General features: G+C 46.8%; 1 protein-coding gene across 1 annotated transcript in view; it reads left to right on the top strand.

Annotated features, from left to right (window-relative positions):
• Positions 1-16,770, top strand: part of LOC135057099 (uncharacterized) — a 240,399-nt gene that overhangs the window by 27,440 nt on the left and 196,189 nt on the right. The window contains exon 2 of the mRNA XM_063963000.1: positions 3,369-3,483. The gene's annotated coding sequence lies outside the window, so the exon portion shown is untranslated. The remainder of the gene's footprint in view (positions 1-3,368; positions 3,484-16,770) is intronic.

The following is a 16,770-nucleotide window of genomic DNA, read 5'->3' as shown; positions in this document are numbered from 1 at the left end:
GTGTAACGGTAACACGACTGAATTCTATATATTCCAAAGTCGCAGTTGGTTCCTACAGCTCATCTGCACATCCTAGGCATGATCCTAGACACAGACCAGAAAGGGATGTATCTCCCAATAGAGAGAGCTCAGGAGCTCGTGACACTGGTCAGAAATCTATATACACAAAGAAGGTGTTAGTGCATCACTGCACTCGAGTCCTGGGAAAGATGGTGGCATCATAAGAGGCCATTCCCGTCGGCAGGTTCCATGCGAGGACCTTTCAGTGGGACTTACTGGACAAGTGGTCCAGATCACAGCTTCAGAAGCATCGGTTAATCACCTTATCCCCCAGGGCCAGGATGTTCCCACCTTCGCGAGGGCCGCTGATTCGGCATTCGGGACTGGGTCCTGGTGGCCACGGATGCAAGCCTCCGAGGGTGGGGAGGGGGCAGTAACACAGAGAAGAAATTTCCAAGGTCTGCGGTCAAGTCAGGTGACTTGCCTTCACATTAACATCCTGGACCTAAGGGCCATATACAATGCCCTAAGTCAAGCGGAGACCCTGCTTCGCAACCAACCGGTTCTGATTCACTCAGACAACATCACCGCAGTGGCTCATGTAAACCGCCAAGGCGGTACAAGGAGCAGGGTGGCGAGGATGGAAGCCACCTGATTTCTTCGCTGGGCTGAGAATCACGTAAGCGCACTGTCAGCAGTGTTCATTCCAGGCAACTGGGAAGCAGACTTCCTCAGCAGGCACGGCCTACACCCGGGAGAGTGGGGACTTCATCAAGAAGTTTTCACGCTGATGGCGAGTCGGTGGGAACTGCCACAAGTAGACATGATGGCATCTCGCCTCAACAATAAGCTACGGCGGTATGGCGCTAGGTCAAGAAACCCTCAGGCGATAACTGTGGATACGCAAATGACACCGTGGGTGTTACAGTCGGTGTATGTATTTTCCCCTCGTCATCTCATACCCAAGGTACTGAGAATCATAAGGAAGAGAGGGGTGAGAACAATACTCATTGTTCCGGATTGGCCAAGAAGAACTTGGTATCCATATCTGCAAGAGATGCTCACAGAGGACCCATGGCCTTGGCCTCTAAGACAGGCTTGGTTGCAACAGGGGCCCTGTATGTTCCAAGAAGATGGAGCAAATATGTGTGTGAGTGGGTGTCTCCGTCGACGACGCCGACACCTGTTTGGATATGTGCTAAGATGAATTTATTGCACCTGAGTTTGGAGAACGGACAGGAAATCTACTCATGTCTGTCCTTATGTCGCAGAGATCGTTAGAGTCTCTGAAGGTTCACTATCCAAAATAAGGGACGCTGAGATAGACACGGCGTTTGACTCCAGTGTAGACTACTATAATGTACAGTGTTCAATGTGACGGTTGAACATTATCACCGTATATGGCAAAAAAATGTTGCTCGGTGTGAGGCCAGGAATGTTCCTACTGAGGAATTCCAGCTGGGCCGTTTTCTTTCACTTCCTACAATCAGGAGTGTCTTTGGGCCTAAGAATATGATCCATTAAGGCCCAGATATCAGGCTTAGCCATTTCTTTAAAAAAGAACTGACTTCTTTTCCTGCAGTTCAGACCTTTGAAAGGGAGTGCTGCATATACAGCCCCCGTTTGTGCCTCCAGTGGCACCTTGGGATCTGAACGTGGTGTTGATTTTCTTGAAATCACATTGGTTTGAACCACTAAAATCAGTAGAGTTAAAATATCTCACGTAGAAGGTGGTCATGTTTTTAGCTTTAGCTAGGCGTGTGTCGGAATGGGCGGCTTTGTCACATATAAAGTCCCTATCTGGTTTTTTATATGGACAGGGCAGAATTGCGGATTCGTCAGCAATTTCTGCGGAAGGTAGTGTCATCTTTTCATATGAAACAACCTATTGTGGTGCCTGTAGCTACCAGTGGCTGGGAGAATTCCGAGTTACTAGATGTAGTGCGGGCTTTGAAGAGTTATGTGGCCAGAACGGCTAAGGTCAGGAAAACGGGGTCGCTGTTTATCCTGTATGCATCCAACAAGCTGGGTGCTCCTGCTTCAAAGCAAACTATTGCTCGCTGGATCTGTAACACGATTCAGCAGGCTCATTCTGCGGCTGGGTTGCCGCATCCAAAATCAGTAAAGACCCATTCTACAGGGAAGGTGGGCTCTTCTTGGGCGGCTGCCCGAGGGGTCTCGGCATTGCAACATTGCCGAGCAGCTACTTGGTCAGGTTCAAACAAATTTGCAAAGTTCTACAGGTTTGATACCCTAGCTGAGGAGGACCTTGAGTTAGCTCATTCGGTGCTGCAGAGTCATCCGCACTCTCCCGCCCTTTGGGGTGCTTTGGTATAATCCCCATGGTCCTTACGGAGTCCCCAGCATCCACTTAGGACGTTAGAGAAAATAAGATTTTACTCACCGGTAAATATATTTCTCGTAGTCCGTAGTGGATGCTGGGCACCCGTCCCAAGTGCGGACTTCTTCTGCAATACTTGTATATAGTTATTGCTTAACAAAGGGTTATGTTATGTTACATCAGGTTGTCTGATGTTTTGTAATTGTTCATACTGTTAACTGGGTTTGGTTATCACAAGTTATACGGTGTGATTGGTGTGGCTGGTATGAGTCTTGCCCTGGATTCCAAAATCCTTTCCTTGTAATGTTAGCTCTTCCGGGCACAGTTTCCTTAACTGAGGTCTGGAGGAGGGGCATAGAGGGAGGAGCCAGTGCACACCAGTAGACCTAATTCTTTTCTAGAGTGCCCTATCTCCTGCGGAGCCCATCTATTCCCATGGTCCTTACGGAGTCCCCAGCATCCACTACGGACTACGAGAAATAGATTTACCGGTGAGTAAAATCTTATTTTTACAGGGGGAGCAGCCCAGTTAGCGCAGGCATTACCATATATATACACTGCTCAAAAAAATAAAGGGAACACTAAAATAACACATCCTAGATCTGAATGAATGAAATATTCTTATTAAATACTTTGTTCTTTACATAGTTGAATGTGCTGACAACAAAATCACACAAAAATTATCAATGGAATCTGGATTTGGAGTCACACTCAAAATTAAAGTGGAAAAACACACTACAGGCTGATCCAACTTTGATGTAATGTCCTTAAAACAAGTCAAAATGAGGCTCAGTAGTGTGTGTGGCCTCCACGTGCCTGTATGACCTCCCTACAACCCACACAAGTGGCTCAGGTAGTGCAGCTCATCCAGGATGGCACATCAATGCGAGCTGTGGCAAGAAGGTTTTCTGTGTCTGTCAGCATAGTGTCCAGAGCATGGAGGCGACCATCTCTAGCTGTATGATGTGAGTCCCCTCACAATTGGAGCACATGAGATGTAGTGACCCTGCTGTGTGTGTATGATTAGCAGGACCCAGAGCCCCATCACGGTTCCTCCACCTCACACACTGATACATGAGAGACACAGTGACCAGAAGACCGTGGAACTCGCCAACAAGATCATTCAGCCACTGACTGGAGAGGTGACTGCTGGGAATGGGGCATTATACAGTAACACCAGGGGATGTGTCTGGGTGATGGCTGGAGAGGTGACTGCTGGGAATGGGGCATTATACAGTAACACCAGGGGATGTGTCTGGGTGATGACTGGAGAGGTGACTGCTGGGAATGGGGCATTATACAGTAACACCAGGGGATGTGTCTGGGTGATGACTGGAGAGGTGACTGCTGGGAATGGGGCATTATACAGTAACACCAGGGGATGTGTCTGGGTGATGACTGGAGAGGTGACTGCTGGGAATGGGACATTATACAGTAACACAAGGGGACGTGTCTGGGTGATGACTGGAGAGGTGACTGCTGGGAATGGGACATTATACAGTAACACCAGGGGACGTGTCTGGGTGATGACTGGAGAGGTGACTGCTGGGAATGGGGCATTATACAGTAACACAAGGGGACGTGTCTGGGTGATGACTGGAGAGGTGACTGCTGGGAATGGGGCATTATACAGTAACACCAGGGGATGTGTCTGGGTGATGACTGGAGAGGTGACTGCTGGGAATGGGGCATTATACAGTAACACAAGGGGACGTGTCTGGGTGATGACTGGAGAGGTGACTGCTGGGAATGGGGCATTATACAGTAACACCAGGGGATGTGTCTGGGTGATGACTGGAGAGGTGACTGCTGGGAATGGGACATTATACAGTAACACCAGGGGATGTGTCTGGGTGGTGACTGCTGGGAATGGGGCATTACACAGTAACACCAGGGGATGTGTCTGGGTGATCACTGGAGAGGTGACTGCTGGGAATGGGACATTATACAGTAACACCAGGGGACGTGTCTGGGTGATGACTGGAGAGGTGACTGCTGGGAATGGGGCATTATACAGTAACACCAGGGGATGTGTCTGGGTGATGACTGGAGAGGTGACTGCTGGGAATGGGACATTATACAGTAACACCAGGGGATGTGTCTGGGTGATGACTGGAGAGGTGACTGCTGGGAATGGGACATTATACAGTAACACCAGGGGATGTGTCTGGGTGATGACTGGAGAGGTGACTGCTGGGAATGGGGCATTATACAGTAACACCAGGGGATGTGTCTGGGTGATGACTGGAGAGGTGACTGCTGGGAATGGGGCATTATACAGTAACACCAGGGGATGTGTCTGGGTGATGACCGGAGAGGTGACTGCTGGGAATGGGACATTATACAGTAACACCAGGGGATGTGTCTGGGTGATGACTGGAGAGGTGACTGCTGGGAATGGGACATTATACAGTAACACAAGGGGACGTGTCTGGGTGATGACTGGAGAGGTGACTGCTGGGAATGGGGCATTATACAGTAACACAAGGGGACGTGTCTGGGTGATGACTGGAGAGGAGACTGCTGGGAATGGGGCATTATACAGTAATACCAGGGGATGTGTCTGGGTGATGACTGGAGAGGTGACTGCTGGGAATGGGACATTATACAGTAACACCAGGGAATGTGTCTGGGTGGTGAATGCTGGGAATGGGGCATTATACAGTAACACCAGGGGATGTGTCTGGGTGATGACTGGAGAGGTGACTGCTGGGAATGGGACATTATACAGTAACACCAGGGGACGTGTCTGGGTGATGACTGGAGAAGTGACTGTTGGGAATCGGGCATTATACAGTAACACCAGGGGATGTGTCTGGGTGATGACTGGAGAGGTGACTGCTGGGAATGGGACATTATACAGTAACACCAGGGGATGTGTCTGGGTGATGACTGGAGAGGTGACTGCTGGGAATCGGACATTATACAGTAACACCAGGGAATGTGTCTGGGTGGTGAATGCTGGGAATGGGGCATTATACAGTAACACCAGGGGATGTGTCTGGGTGATGACTGGAGAGGTGACTGCTGGGAATGGGGCATTATACAGTAACACAAGGGGACGTGTCTGGGTGATGACTGGAGAGGAGACTGCTGGGAATGGGGCATTATACAGTAATACCAGAGGATGTGTCTGGGTGGTGAATGCTGGGAATGGGGCATTATACAGTAACACCAGGGAATGTGTCTGGGTGGTGAATGCTGGGAATGGGGCATTATACAGTAACACCAGGGGATGTGTCTGGGTGATGACTGGAGAGGTGACTGCTGGGAATGGGACATTATACAGTAACACCAGGGGACGTGTCTGGGTGATGACTGGAGAGGTGACTGCTGGGATTGGGACATTATACAGTAACACCAGGGGATGTGTCTGGGTGATGACTGGAGAGATGACTGCTGGGAATGGGACATTATACAGTAACACCAGGGAATGTGTCTGGGTGATGACTGGAGAGGTGACTGCTGGGAATGGGACATTATACAGTAACACCAGGGGATGTGTCTGGAGAGGTGACTGCTGGGAATGGGACATTATACAGTAACACCAGGGGATGTGTCTGGGTGATTACTGGAGAGGTGACTGCTGGGAATGGGACATAATACTGTAACACCAGGGGATGTGTCTGGGTGATGACTGGAGAGGTGACTGCTGGGAATGGGACATTATACAGTAACACCAGGGGATGTGTCTGGGTGATGACTGGAGAGGTGACTGCTGGGAATGGGACATTATACAGTAACACCAGGGGATGTGTCTGGGTGATGACTGGAGAGGTGACTGCTGGGAATGGGACATTATACAGTAACACCAGGGGATGTGTCTGGGTGATGACTGGAGAGGTGACTGCTGGGAATGGGACATTATACTGTAACACCAGGGGACGTGTCTGGGTGATGACTGGAGAGGTGACTGCTGGGAATAGGACATTATACAGTAACACCAGGGGATGTGTCTGGGTGATGACTGGAGAGGTGACTGCTGGGAATGGGACATTATACAGTAACACCAGGGAATGTGTCTGGGTGATGACTGGAGAGGTGACTGCTGGGAATGGGACATTATACAGTAACACCAGGGGATGTGTCTGGAGAGGTGACTGCTGGGAATGGGACATTATACAGTAACACCAGGGGATGTGTCTGGGTGATGACTGGAGAGGTGACTGCTGGGAATGGGACATTATACTGTAACACCAGGGGACGTGTCAGGGTGATTACTGGAGAGGTGACTGCTGGGAATGGTACATTATACTGTAACACCAGGGGATGTGTCTGGGTGATGACTGGAGAGGTGACTGCTAGGAATAGGGCATTATACAGTAACACCAGGGGATGTGTCTGGGTTGACAATGCTAAATTCCTTGTCGTATAAACAACCCTTTATGAAGCTAAGAACACTGTACGCTGTTTGCTCAAGAAGTACCGTAATGGTACGCTAGTTGCGTAACGATCGCTCAGCCGTAGGCGAGACGCTCAAGCGTCACGTTCGCTCACGGCCCAGTGATCACAGGACACGTTATTGGCTATGTCTAGGGGAATGATTCGCTATGGCGTAGCTTACGCTCGAGACCACGAGGAGGTCACCAGCGATGCAGACGCTCACAACACTATACCTTTATGTTAAAACCTTATACCAATGAAATACACTGAATACCTTAATGTGAGTACAGGGTGTAAATGCAACCTTGTGTAACCTGACTAACTGCAAAGCTGCTTGAGCGTCACCGACGCTCAAGTGAACACTTAACACTATAGAAAATGCACAGATACTGGTTTAGGTTCCAAAGCCTATTAACTGTATTATATCTAATATACTTGTAAAAGGGGATAACAGTACAAATGATACACTACAATATAACAAGGACTTCCTAACCACAGAACTAGACAATAAATACAAAAAGACAATACTACACTGACCTAAATGCAATACAGTACAATACTATAATACTATGAGAGATATAAGAGAAAAGAGGAGAGAGAGAGATAGAGAGAGAGAGAGAAATGGAGAGAAATTGGCTCACAGAAAGACAATGATTACGGAGAGAAACTTACGCACAAAGGGTATGATCGCCTGCGCCTCGATATCCAGCTCCCGGCTATCAGCAGATAACCGTTGATGAGAGAGTGAGAGCTGGATGTGGTCGGCCTGCCTATTTATGCCCCACACACAATGCAATCTCCTGGTCCTACAATCCCATTGTCCATTGGCCGAAGGAATTCGGCCCTGCATCATAACAAAAGGTCATAGGGTGATTCATACAGGTGGGCTGTGACGATTTCCAACAGCTCAGGTGGGTGGGAAACTGGGTTTCCCGCCGCATACCTGAGTATGGGTAAATAATAGAAATGGACATAAACTTCTTATGTCCATAACTATTCGCACGAGCGATTAATACGCTCCAAACCAACACCGGAATATTGCTAATTAAATACTCTTCCGATGGGTACCAAACACTGCTGTATGATTCCTGTTAGACCCTTCGTACGATATAAAGAGGGATTCCTCAGCTCTGGGACATTGTATTTTAACCAAACTTTCAGAATCTATCAAAGGGACCATGATCTATAAACTACATTAATTGTGAAAATATGTAACGAATGAGTCGCACGCTACGACCACATAAACTCTACCGTAAATGCGCATACCGCGCCTGCGAGTGCACGCTATTGCGGGTATGCGCCTCCACGGGAGAGCGTACGCACGCGCAGCGCGGACCAGTGTGCGGTGCAAATATGGCAACGTGCATTGAGACATTTTTCTGACTTTGACAGTCCACCCTTTGGCAGTCAATAATAACTGCCACAAAACATTTAAGGAGAAAAATGTAAGTCAGGGGTTAATTGATTTCCATGGTGGGGTAAGGAAGAAGAGAGGAGTAGGTGTGAAAAGGGTATGACCTAGTGAGAAAGTAGAAGCATGTGTGTATGAGTCCATGTTTGGAGGGTCATGTATCATCGTGCCGTACGTGTGGTAAATCAAGCTTCGAGGTATTGCGAAGTATACATTTGAATTCCTTCTTATCCTGTGGTACAGGTCTGTGGATGGGCTGTCAAACTCTACCGAGCTCATTTCGGCTGTGGTTGTAACAAAATGGGGATGCACATTTTAGTTGATGATACATGAATGGGGGAGGTATGTGGTTGCTGATATCTGTGCCTGTATTCCCTATCGACTATGTGTGCTATTACCTGAGGGTTGTAGAGATGAAGATAAAGAACACTTATGGAAAATGCAATGATATTCTATGTCAGGGAAATGTACATCTGTCGTCGAAGTTGTTTTCGGTATCTGTTGAGAGTCGTCTTCTTTGCGCTGTATTGCTCCTTAGGCATGAGCAAATAGCTTTGTCTGAGCCATCAGATTTACAAAAAATGTTGGGCTAGCGTGAGTTTAAAAGTACTAGGGAAACTGGGGATCCATGGCAAAGTTCATCAAGTGTCCATATTTAAAGTTGTCAAATCTTCTTCTTTGGTCAATCCGTTGTCTGTATACATCTCGTCTCGTCAGCTTCCTCGTCCAAGGGGGTCTTTGTATCTTGGAGAAAAGCAGAAAAACAGGTGAAAGAAACGGACCGTATAATCGCATTTTCATCACATTCTGGTTTCTATCATTGGGTCATAAATCAAATCCAGGTTAATTACAGTTTCCTCGCTCCTCAAGCTCATCACTTTTGTACTTTGTTTGCACCTCATTAAAGCCTGCCCGCATCTAAATATCAATCCAATCGATATAACGACACCCAAGATACATAGTAGAAACTTTCCAACATCCATTATGACTCCTTGAGCCCAGTCTCCTAAACCGGAGAACCAATTTCGCGGGTTCAACCATGACACCCAACCAGTCAGCTCATTACCTACAGCAGCAAGGGTGAGATTGTGTTTTCGACGAAATTCCCACTTTAATTGCAGAATATCATCCATCTTTTGGTCTATGACCTCTACCGGATCCTCGGTGCTATTTGTGATATACGTGCAACACTTTATGCCGTACTGTGTTGCCAATGTAACACAATATCCGCCTGTTACTGCTGTAAGATAATTAAGAACCATCCTATGCTGAACTAGTTCTGTTTTATAAGCTTGAAGTTCTCTTCCAGTGTATCTAAACGTGTCATCATACATTTCAGTGATATTATCTAACAAATTGGCGAGTGCGGAAATGTATTTATAATTCATCACTCCTCGAGCGGTGCGAGTGAAATCTAACGCTACCAGAACCTGAATCCCGGTGGATTCATGGATAAGATCAGAGGCCGGATGCTCTAACCTTTCTGACAGTTGTCTTTTAACTCGGTGCTCGTAATGAGTGTGAGTATAAGGAGCTTGGGCACCACGGTGTATGTCCTTCATTTTGTCATGTGTAACAGTCATCACTTCAGGCAATACTTTTCCAATATAACACAATCCTTCAGAGTTTGGGGCAAGCCACTTGTACGCCTTTCTCCCGCATATGAAATATGCATCATCGGGGAGAACATATGGGACGGAGAAGGACATGACCATGTTACAAACCTTCCAGGTGAAATCTCCTGACCCTAATTCTTCCATCTGCCTAATGCACGTATCGGTTTGTACGATATGTGCACAGTATCCTGGTGATACCTCTCCAACTCTAGTAATCCTATTTCCTAAGGTATATCGATACCGGAAAGATTTTCCTCTACTGGCTATGTGGCGTACGAGCTCTGTATCTGTAGGCATTCTATCTGCTCTGTGTGAAAAGGTCATGGTAAGGTTGCTCCATGACACTTCCCAATTTCCCGGTTTTCTGGGATTGGAGATGTTAAAACATATGAGGGACCTATCCACATGGTATTGGTGGAGCTTCAAACTAGGAGGGCTGGAGATGTTAAACCTCCGGTCCACCGGTCTCCCACCACTTAGCTCAAGTACCTCCCCTAACGTTAAAGGAAATGGTACTAGCCCTGATTTACTGTGACCCTGAGGTACTTGAGAGCATACCCAACAATCTGTTTGGTTTAACACGTTACCCACTAGAGAGTGATAGTCACTCAATGGATGCCGGTCCATATGGATATTAAAACTAGATTGGCATTTCTTTATGCATCCATCTTCAACCAGATTATCACAGAGCCTACAGATACAATTTTCTTCAGCTAACAATCCATCACAATTTCTTCTATCGGATCGTTTTCTGATACTCGCCTTTGCTTGTTGGTTTGGTTGATCTTGGAAAACTACGCCTCCATCATCATAATCGGAACCCATTCCAGAACCTCTCTCGACCTCTATGGTACTCTCGCCGGAACAGACTGCTCTGGTCAACATCATGGTTAACATCAAAATCCGGATCACAGTCTCTTGGGGCAAGTCCATCTTTGAGGAGGAAATAGAGAAGAATGAGAAGGGGGAAAAAGAAATTTTAAGGGAGAGGGGATGGGAAGTAGAGAAAACAATAAAAGGGAGAGGGGAGTCGACAGCTGCTTTCGATCTTCAAGGCTCAGGTGCCGCCTCAGTCCTCCTGGAACAGACACTCCAGTGATACAACCTCTACCGTCTGTTCCTTGTCACGGGACTTCTCGGGATCAGCAACCTTCTTGCAGTGGGATGAATGGACCCAAGTCTCTCTCTCAGCAACCTTCAATGCTGTGGTGCTGGTCAATAAGACCTGGTATGGTCCTTCCCATCTATCAATAAGACAACCTGAGCGTAGAAAATTTCGTATCATTACATAATCCCCAGGTTCAATGTCATGACAATTACTATCTGGTAAATCAGGAATCACCAACTTCAGATTATCATTTTGACTCCTCAACTGCTTACTCATGTTAATCAAGTATTTTACAGTTACTTCATTGTTACATTTCAAATCATCCTGAGGGTTAATCATGACATGCGGTTGTCGACCAAACAAGATTTCAAAAGGAGACAGATTAAGAGGGGACCTGGGAGTGGTTCTGATGCTATACAAAACAATGGGTAAAGCTTCTGGCCACGTCAATCCTGTCTCTGCCATTACTTTACTCAATTTATTTTTAATAGTGCTGTTCACTCTTTCGACCTTCGCACTCGCCTGTGGACGGTACGGAGTGTGCAGCTTGCTATCAATTCCCATCAACTTACACATTCCTTGAAAGACATCACCTGTAAAATGGGTACCCCTATCACTTTCAATGATTCTAGGGATACCATATCTACATACAAATTCCTGCACAATTTTCTTAGCTGTAAACATAGCGGTATTTGTAGCTGCTGGAAAAGCTTCGACCCAATTCGAGAAAACATCTATACAAACAAGTACATATTTCAAATTTCGACATGGGGGTAATTGAATGAAGTCAATTTGTATTACTTGGAAAGGGCCGCCGGCAGGTGGGATATGGGATGGTTCTGTAGGTATTGCTTTTCCAATATTCTTTCTCAGACAGGTAAGGCATGACATTGCTCTTTTACCCGCATGAGAGGAGAATCCTGGGGCGCACCAGTATGCTCTTACCAATTTGCACATCCCCTCCCTGCCTAGATGAGTCAGCCCGTGAGCTGCTTCAGCCAGGCATGGAAGGTATGCCCTGGGGGCCACTGGTTTACCGTGTCCATCCGTCCAGAGCCCTGAGGACTCCTGGCCATATCCCTTTGCCTTCCAGACTGCTCTTTCCTGTGTGGAACACAAATTCTGCATCTCACACAACTTCTGTGTGTTGATGGTATTAAATACCATCAACTGTGTGGTGTTTGTCCGTGTGGGGGTAGCAGCTGCAAGCTTTGCGGCTTCGTCTGCTCGGCTGTTACCAAGTGATACTGGGTCTTGGCTATATGTATGTGCTTTACATTTGATAACAGCCACTCTGTCGGGTTCCTGTATCGCTGTTAGAAGCCTTTTTATGTGAGCTGCATGCGCTATCGGTGTACCAGCCGCCGTCATGAAATTTCTGAGCCGCCATAGGGCTCCGAAATCATGTACTACCCCGAACGCGTATCTAGAATCGGTGTAGATATTGGCAGACTTACCCTTAGCCAATTCACATGCTCTGGTTAGGGCGACCAGTTCAGCAACCTGGGCTGAGTGAGGTGGGCCTAGCGGTTCCGCTTCTATGGTGTCTTGGTCATCTACGACTGCGTATCCAGTACACAAGTCTCCCGAGTCTGACTGTCTGTGACAACTACCGTCCGTGTAGAACGTGAGTTCTGCATCTTCTAGTGGATTGTCACTGATGTCAGGCCTTGCGGTAAAATTTTGGGTCAAATATTCCATACAATCATGTGTATCTTCCTTTGCATTAAATCCTCCTTCCCCATCACTCTCACCTTCCACCCTTTGTGTCTGACCAGGCACACCTGGGAGAAATGTTGCAGGATTTAATGCACTGCATCTCCTTATGGTGATGTTTACTGGGGCCATTAATGCCAATTCCCATCTTGTAAACCTTGCTGATGAGACGTGTCTGGTTTGGGCAGAATTCAATAAGGCAGATACCGCATGCGGTGTATGGATTGTGAGATTGTGGCCTAGCACGACATCTTCGCTTTTCGTCACTAGCAATGCTATCGCCGCAACGCTACGCAAGCATGTGGGGAGGGATCGCGCTACCGTATCTAGCTGAGCGCTGTAGTATGCAATTGGCCTGCTGGCATCACCGTGTTTTTGTGTTAGTACACCTGCTGCGCACCCAGCACTTTCTGTTCCGTATAGTTCAAAGGGTTTCCCATAGTCTGGCATACCTAGTTCTGGTGCCTGCGTTAGGCACTGTTTGAGTCTCTCAAATGCTGTTTCGGATTCGTCTGTATGCGAAATCCGATCAGGTTTGTTTGAGGAGACCATTTCCTGCAAAGGTAGCGCCAATATGGAAAACCCTGGGATCCAATTACGGCAATACCCACACATTCCTAAAAACGTCCTGATCTGTTGCTGGGTTTGTGGCAGTGTCATGTCTCTAATGGCTTGGATTCTATCAGCGGTCAGGTGTCTCAGTCCTTGTGTTAGACAGTGTCCCAAATATTTTACCTTAGCTTGGCATAATTGCAACTTGTCTTTGGAAACCTTGTGACCTGTGTCTGAAAGATGAAACAGGAGCTGTTTCGTATCCTTCAGAGATGCTTCCAGTGAATCTGAACACAGTAATAAATCGTCCACATACTGTATCAATACTGATCCACTGTCTGGTTGGAAAGACTGTAAACAATCATGCAAAGCCTGAGAAAATATACTTGGACTGTCTATGAAACCTTGGGGTAACCGAGTCCACGTGTATTGGACTCCTCTGTATGTGAATGCAAACAAATATTGGCTGTCAGGGTGCAGAGGTACCGAAAAGAAAGCGGAGCAGAGGTCAATAACAGTGAAGAATTTGGCAGTGGGAGGAATTTGCATTAGGATGACAGCTGGATTAGGCACTACGGGGAACTGACTCTCAACTATTTTGTTAATCCCCCTTAGATCCTGCACTAGCCTGTAACCCCTCCCCCCACTCTTTTTAACAGGGAAGATGGGACTATTTGCTGTGCTGGACGTTCTTACTAGAATGCCCTGTTGTAGCAAGCGCTCTATTACTGGGAAAACTCCTAACTCCACCTCTGGCTTCAGAGGATACTGTGGGATTTTTGGAGCTATCCTACCATCTTTTACTTGTACAACTACTGGAGCTACGTTTGCCATTAATCCAGTGTCCTGTCCATCTTTTGTCCAAAGCGACTCTGGTATCTGAGATGTCATCTCTTCTACTTGGGATGGATTCCTATTTGTCATAATGGAATGTGACATTAATTTTGATGGGGAGTCTAGCATGTCTCGTACTTCCTGAGCGTGATTCTCAGGAATGTCCAAAAATACACCTTCAGGAGTACAATAAATGACGCAACCCATTTTACATAGTAAGTCTCTTCCCAGGAGATTAGTTGGTGCAGATGCAGCCAGCAAAAAGGAATGCTTGGTATGCAAAGGCCCTATTGTAATCTCGGCTGGTTTGCTAACAGGGTAGTGCTGGACTACTCCTGTTACTCCCATGGCTGGAATTGTCCTACCAGTGGTTCTCATGCCCACTGTCGAATTTATCACTGACTTGGCCGCCCCTGTGTCTACAAGAAAGTTTAAAGTTTTACCAGCTACATTGATTGCAATCTCTGGTTCGCTTCCAAGACTGGCAATCAACTTAACTGGCTGCAGATTACAGGTATGGCCACACCCCTATTGGGTATGCTGACCTCCCTGAATCCCATTGGCAGCAACTACTTGTGGGGGAGTTAGCTGGGAACTACCAGAGGCATGCCAATCTCTGTTCGGGGGATATCTTTTTGTTTCCCCTGTATGTGGCTCAAAACTCCGCCTCTGTGGACCCTGCTCCCAATGTCGTGTGTTGTGTTGTTGTCTAGGGGGTTGAAAAGATCTTTGTACATTCTTTGTTCTACATTCTCGTGCATAGTGTCCCGGTCTGTTACAAGAAAAACATGTTATTACACTTGCCTTACCCACAGGATTCGGTGGTACATACGCAGGCTGCCTTGTGGTCAGCGCCTGTATACTTACGGACATCAACTTATCACTTTGCGACTCTCTGTGCCTAGTGATATTTCTGTCGTGATCAATAGCAGCCTCTCTCAATGTGGACACTGACAGACCTCGCCAGCATGGTTGCGTGGTCTGTACCCTAGCTTTCAATGTTTCTTTCAAACCATCCATCAGTACAGATACTGCTACTTCTCGATGGTTTGGGTTGGTCTTAATGTCTTCTATACCAGTGTACTTTGCCATTTCTAATAGTGCCCGGTGAAAATATTCTGTTGCCGTTTCGGACTCCTTTTGCTTAATGGAAAATATTTTATTCCATTTAACAACGGCAGGGAAATACTCTTTTAGCTGTAAATTTATCCTTTTTACATTATCCTTGTTGTACACGTCTGTAAGCGGTACATCTTTATCCAATGCACAATCAGCTAAAAACTGAGTTGCATCAACATTGGAAGGTAAACAAGCTCTTAGCAGTATCTGCCAATCCTTGTTGTTGGGTTCTACAGTGTTACCTAAATCCCTGATGTATTTTTGGCTAGCAACTAAATCCTTCCTGGGGTCAGGAAATTCGGACACTATTGTTCTTAATTCCATTCTGGAAAATGGAGTGTACATGGCAATGTTCCTTATGGGAGTGGCTCCAGACACATCTGTTTTTCCATTGGGAACTGCTATTACCCTTACAGGAGCAATTCTAACAGCCTCTTCCTGTGTAGATTCTACAGCTTGTTGTGGTACAATTGTTTCAGTGTAGTGCATGGTGCCGTACTTACCCGTTGACACGACCTCACCTATCCCTCCGCTAGGGGCTTTCACTAATCTCGTGGGTGTTGCTGTGCCTACTGTGGTCTCTGCTATGGTGGCCGCAAGAGAGAGAGCTGAAATTGTTGCCGAATCGTCTTCTTGATCACACTCCTGAGGAAGGTTCAAAACAGGGTACAACTTGCACGGGTTAATACTTGCATGAGTTATTTGGTTAACATCATTAACATTTACAGTGTTACTAAGAGTTTGTGTTTTACAACCCAGTGCGTTTCTCTCCGCAATCAACTTCTCTCCTGCAATGTATGGTGGAGGAGGAGCTGTGGCAATCAACTTCCTGACTGCCCCAGATCCTGCCGCCAGAGCCAAACCTCTCTGTATCTCACCTTCCTGGTGCCATAACTGTAAACAATCATGATGTTGAATTCGTCTCTTTGTTGATTTTACGAGACATATCCTCCTCCTTAAATTTTGTAACACTTCTGGACTGAAGCTACCTATTCTTGGGAATTTGTCCCTGTCTTGTACAGTCATTCTCTCCCATTCATCACATAAAACCTCTGTGTGACTACCGTATTTTTCACACATTACATATCGTGCCGACCCAACTGGTCGGTTCTCTGAATCAACCCGAACCGAGGTTGATCGCCCCCTACCTGAACAAATGGCCCCCATAATCTGCAGGCGTTGCTTATTCCTCCTTGGATCTTTATCTCAAGGTTTTCAGCGAACCCTTACAAACAAACCAAGATGTCCTTGGGCAGGCCGGCGGTGGTGGTTTATCAAGTACCCCACTTACTTCTCGCCCACGTTGGCCTGTGCTGCAATCACTGTAACCAGAGCTGCGGTACCCAACCTAGGGCCCCTGTGAACCTTTATTTACTGGGGCGCGTTCCCCAGCAAGTATCGGTTGTTGGATAGTTCCTGAGTGACCAGCGAACTTCCCTTCCAAAAATAAAAAATTACACAAATCACGTCAGAATGTACAAATAGCGTTTGTGACCACTTTACTCTAATGGTATTAGGTCAGATTACTAACTACTGCACACAATTACGTGCGGTCCAATCGTTCAGTACACGAGCACTACTTGTCATGTACTGAAAGACCAATGGAATCGATGTTTCCGGCCGCGATTCCTTCAGCAAGAGCTTATGGCCTATATGGGTTCTGCACCAACACCCCAGGCGTTGTGCCACT

This window comes from Pseudophryne corroboree, chromosome 3 (genome assembly GCF_028390025.1).
Source record: "Pseudophryne corroboree isolate aPseCor3 chromosome 3, aPseCor3.hap2, whole genome shotgun sequence".
Classification (NCBI taxonomy): domain Eukaryota; kingdom Metazoa; phylum Chordata; class Amphibia; order Anura; family Myobatrachidae; genus Pseudophryne; species Pseudophryne corroboree.
The sequence above is the reverse complement of the archived record's forward strand: the minus strand, read 5'-3'. Positions and strand labels throughout refer to the sequence as shown.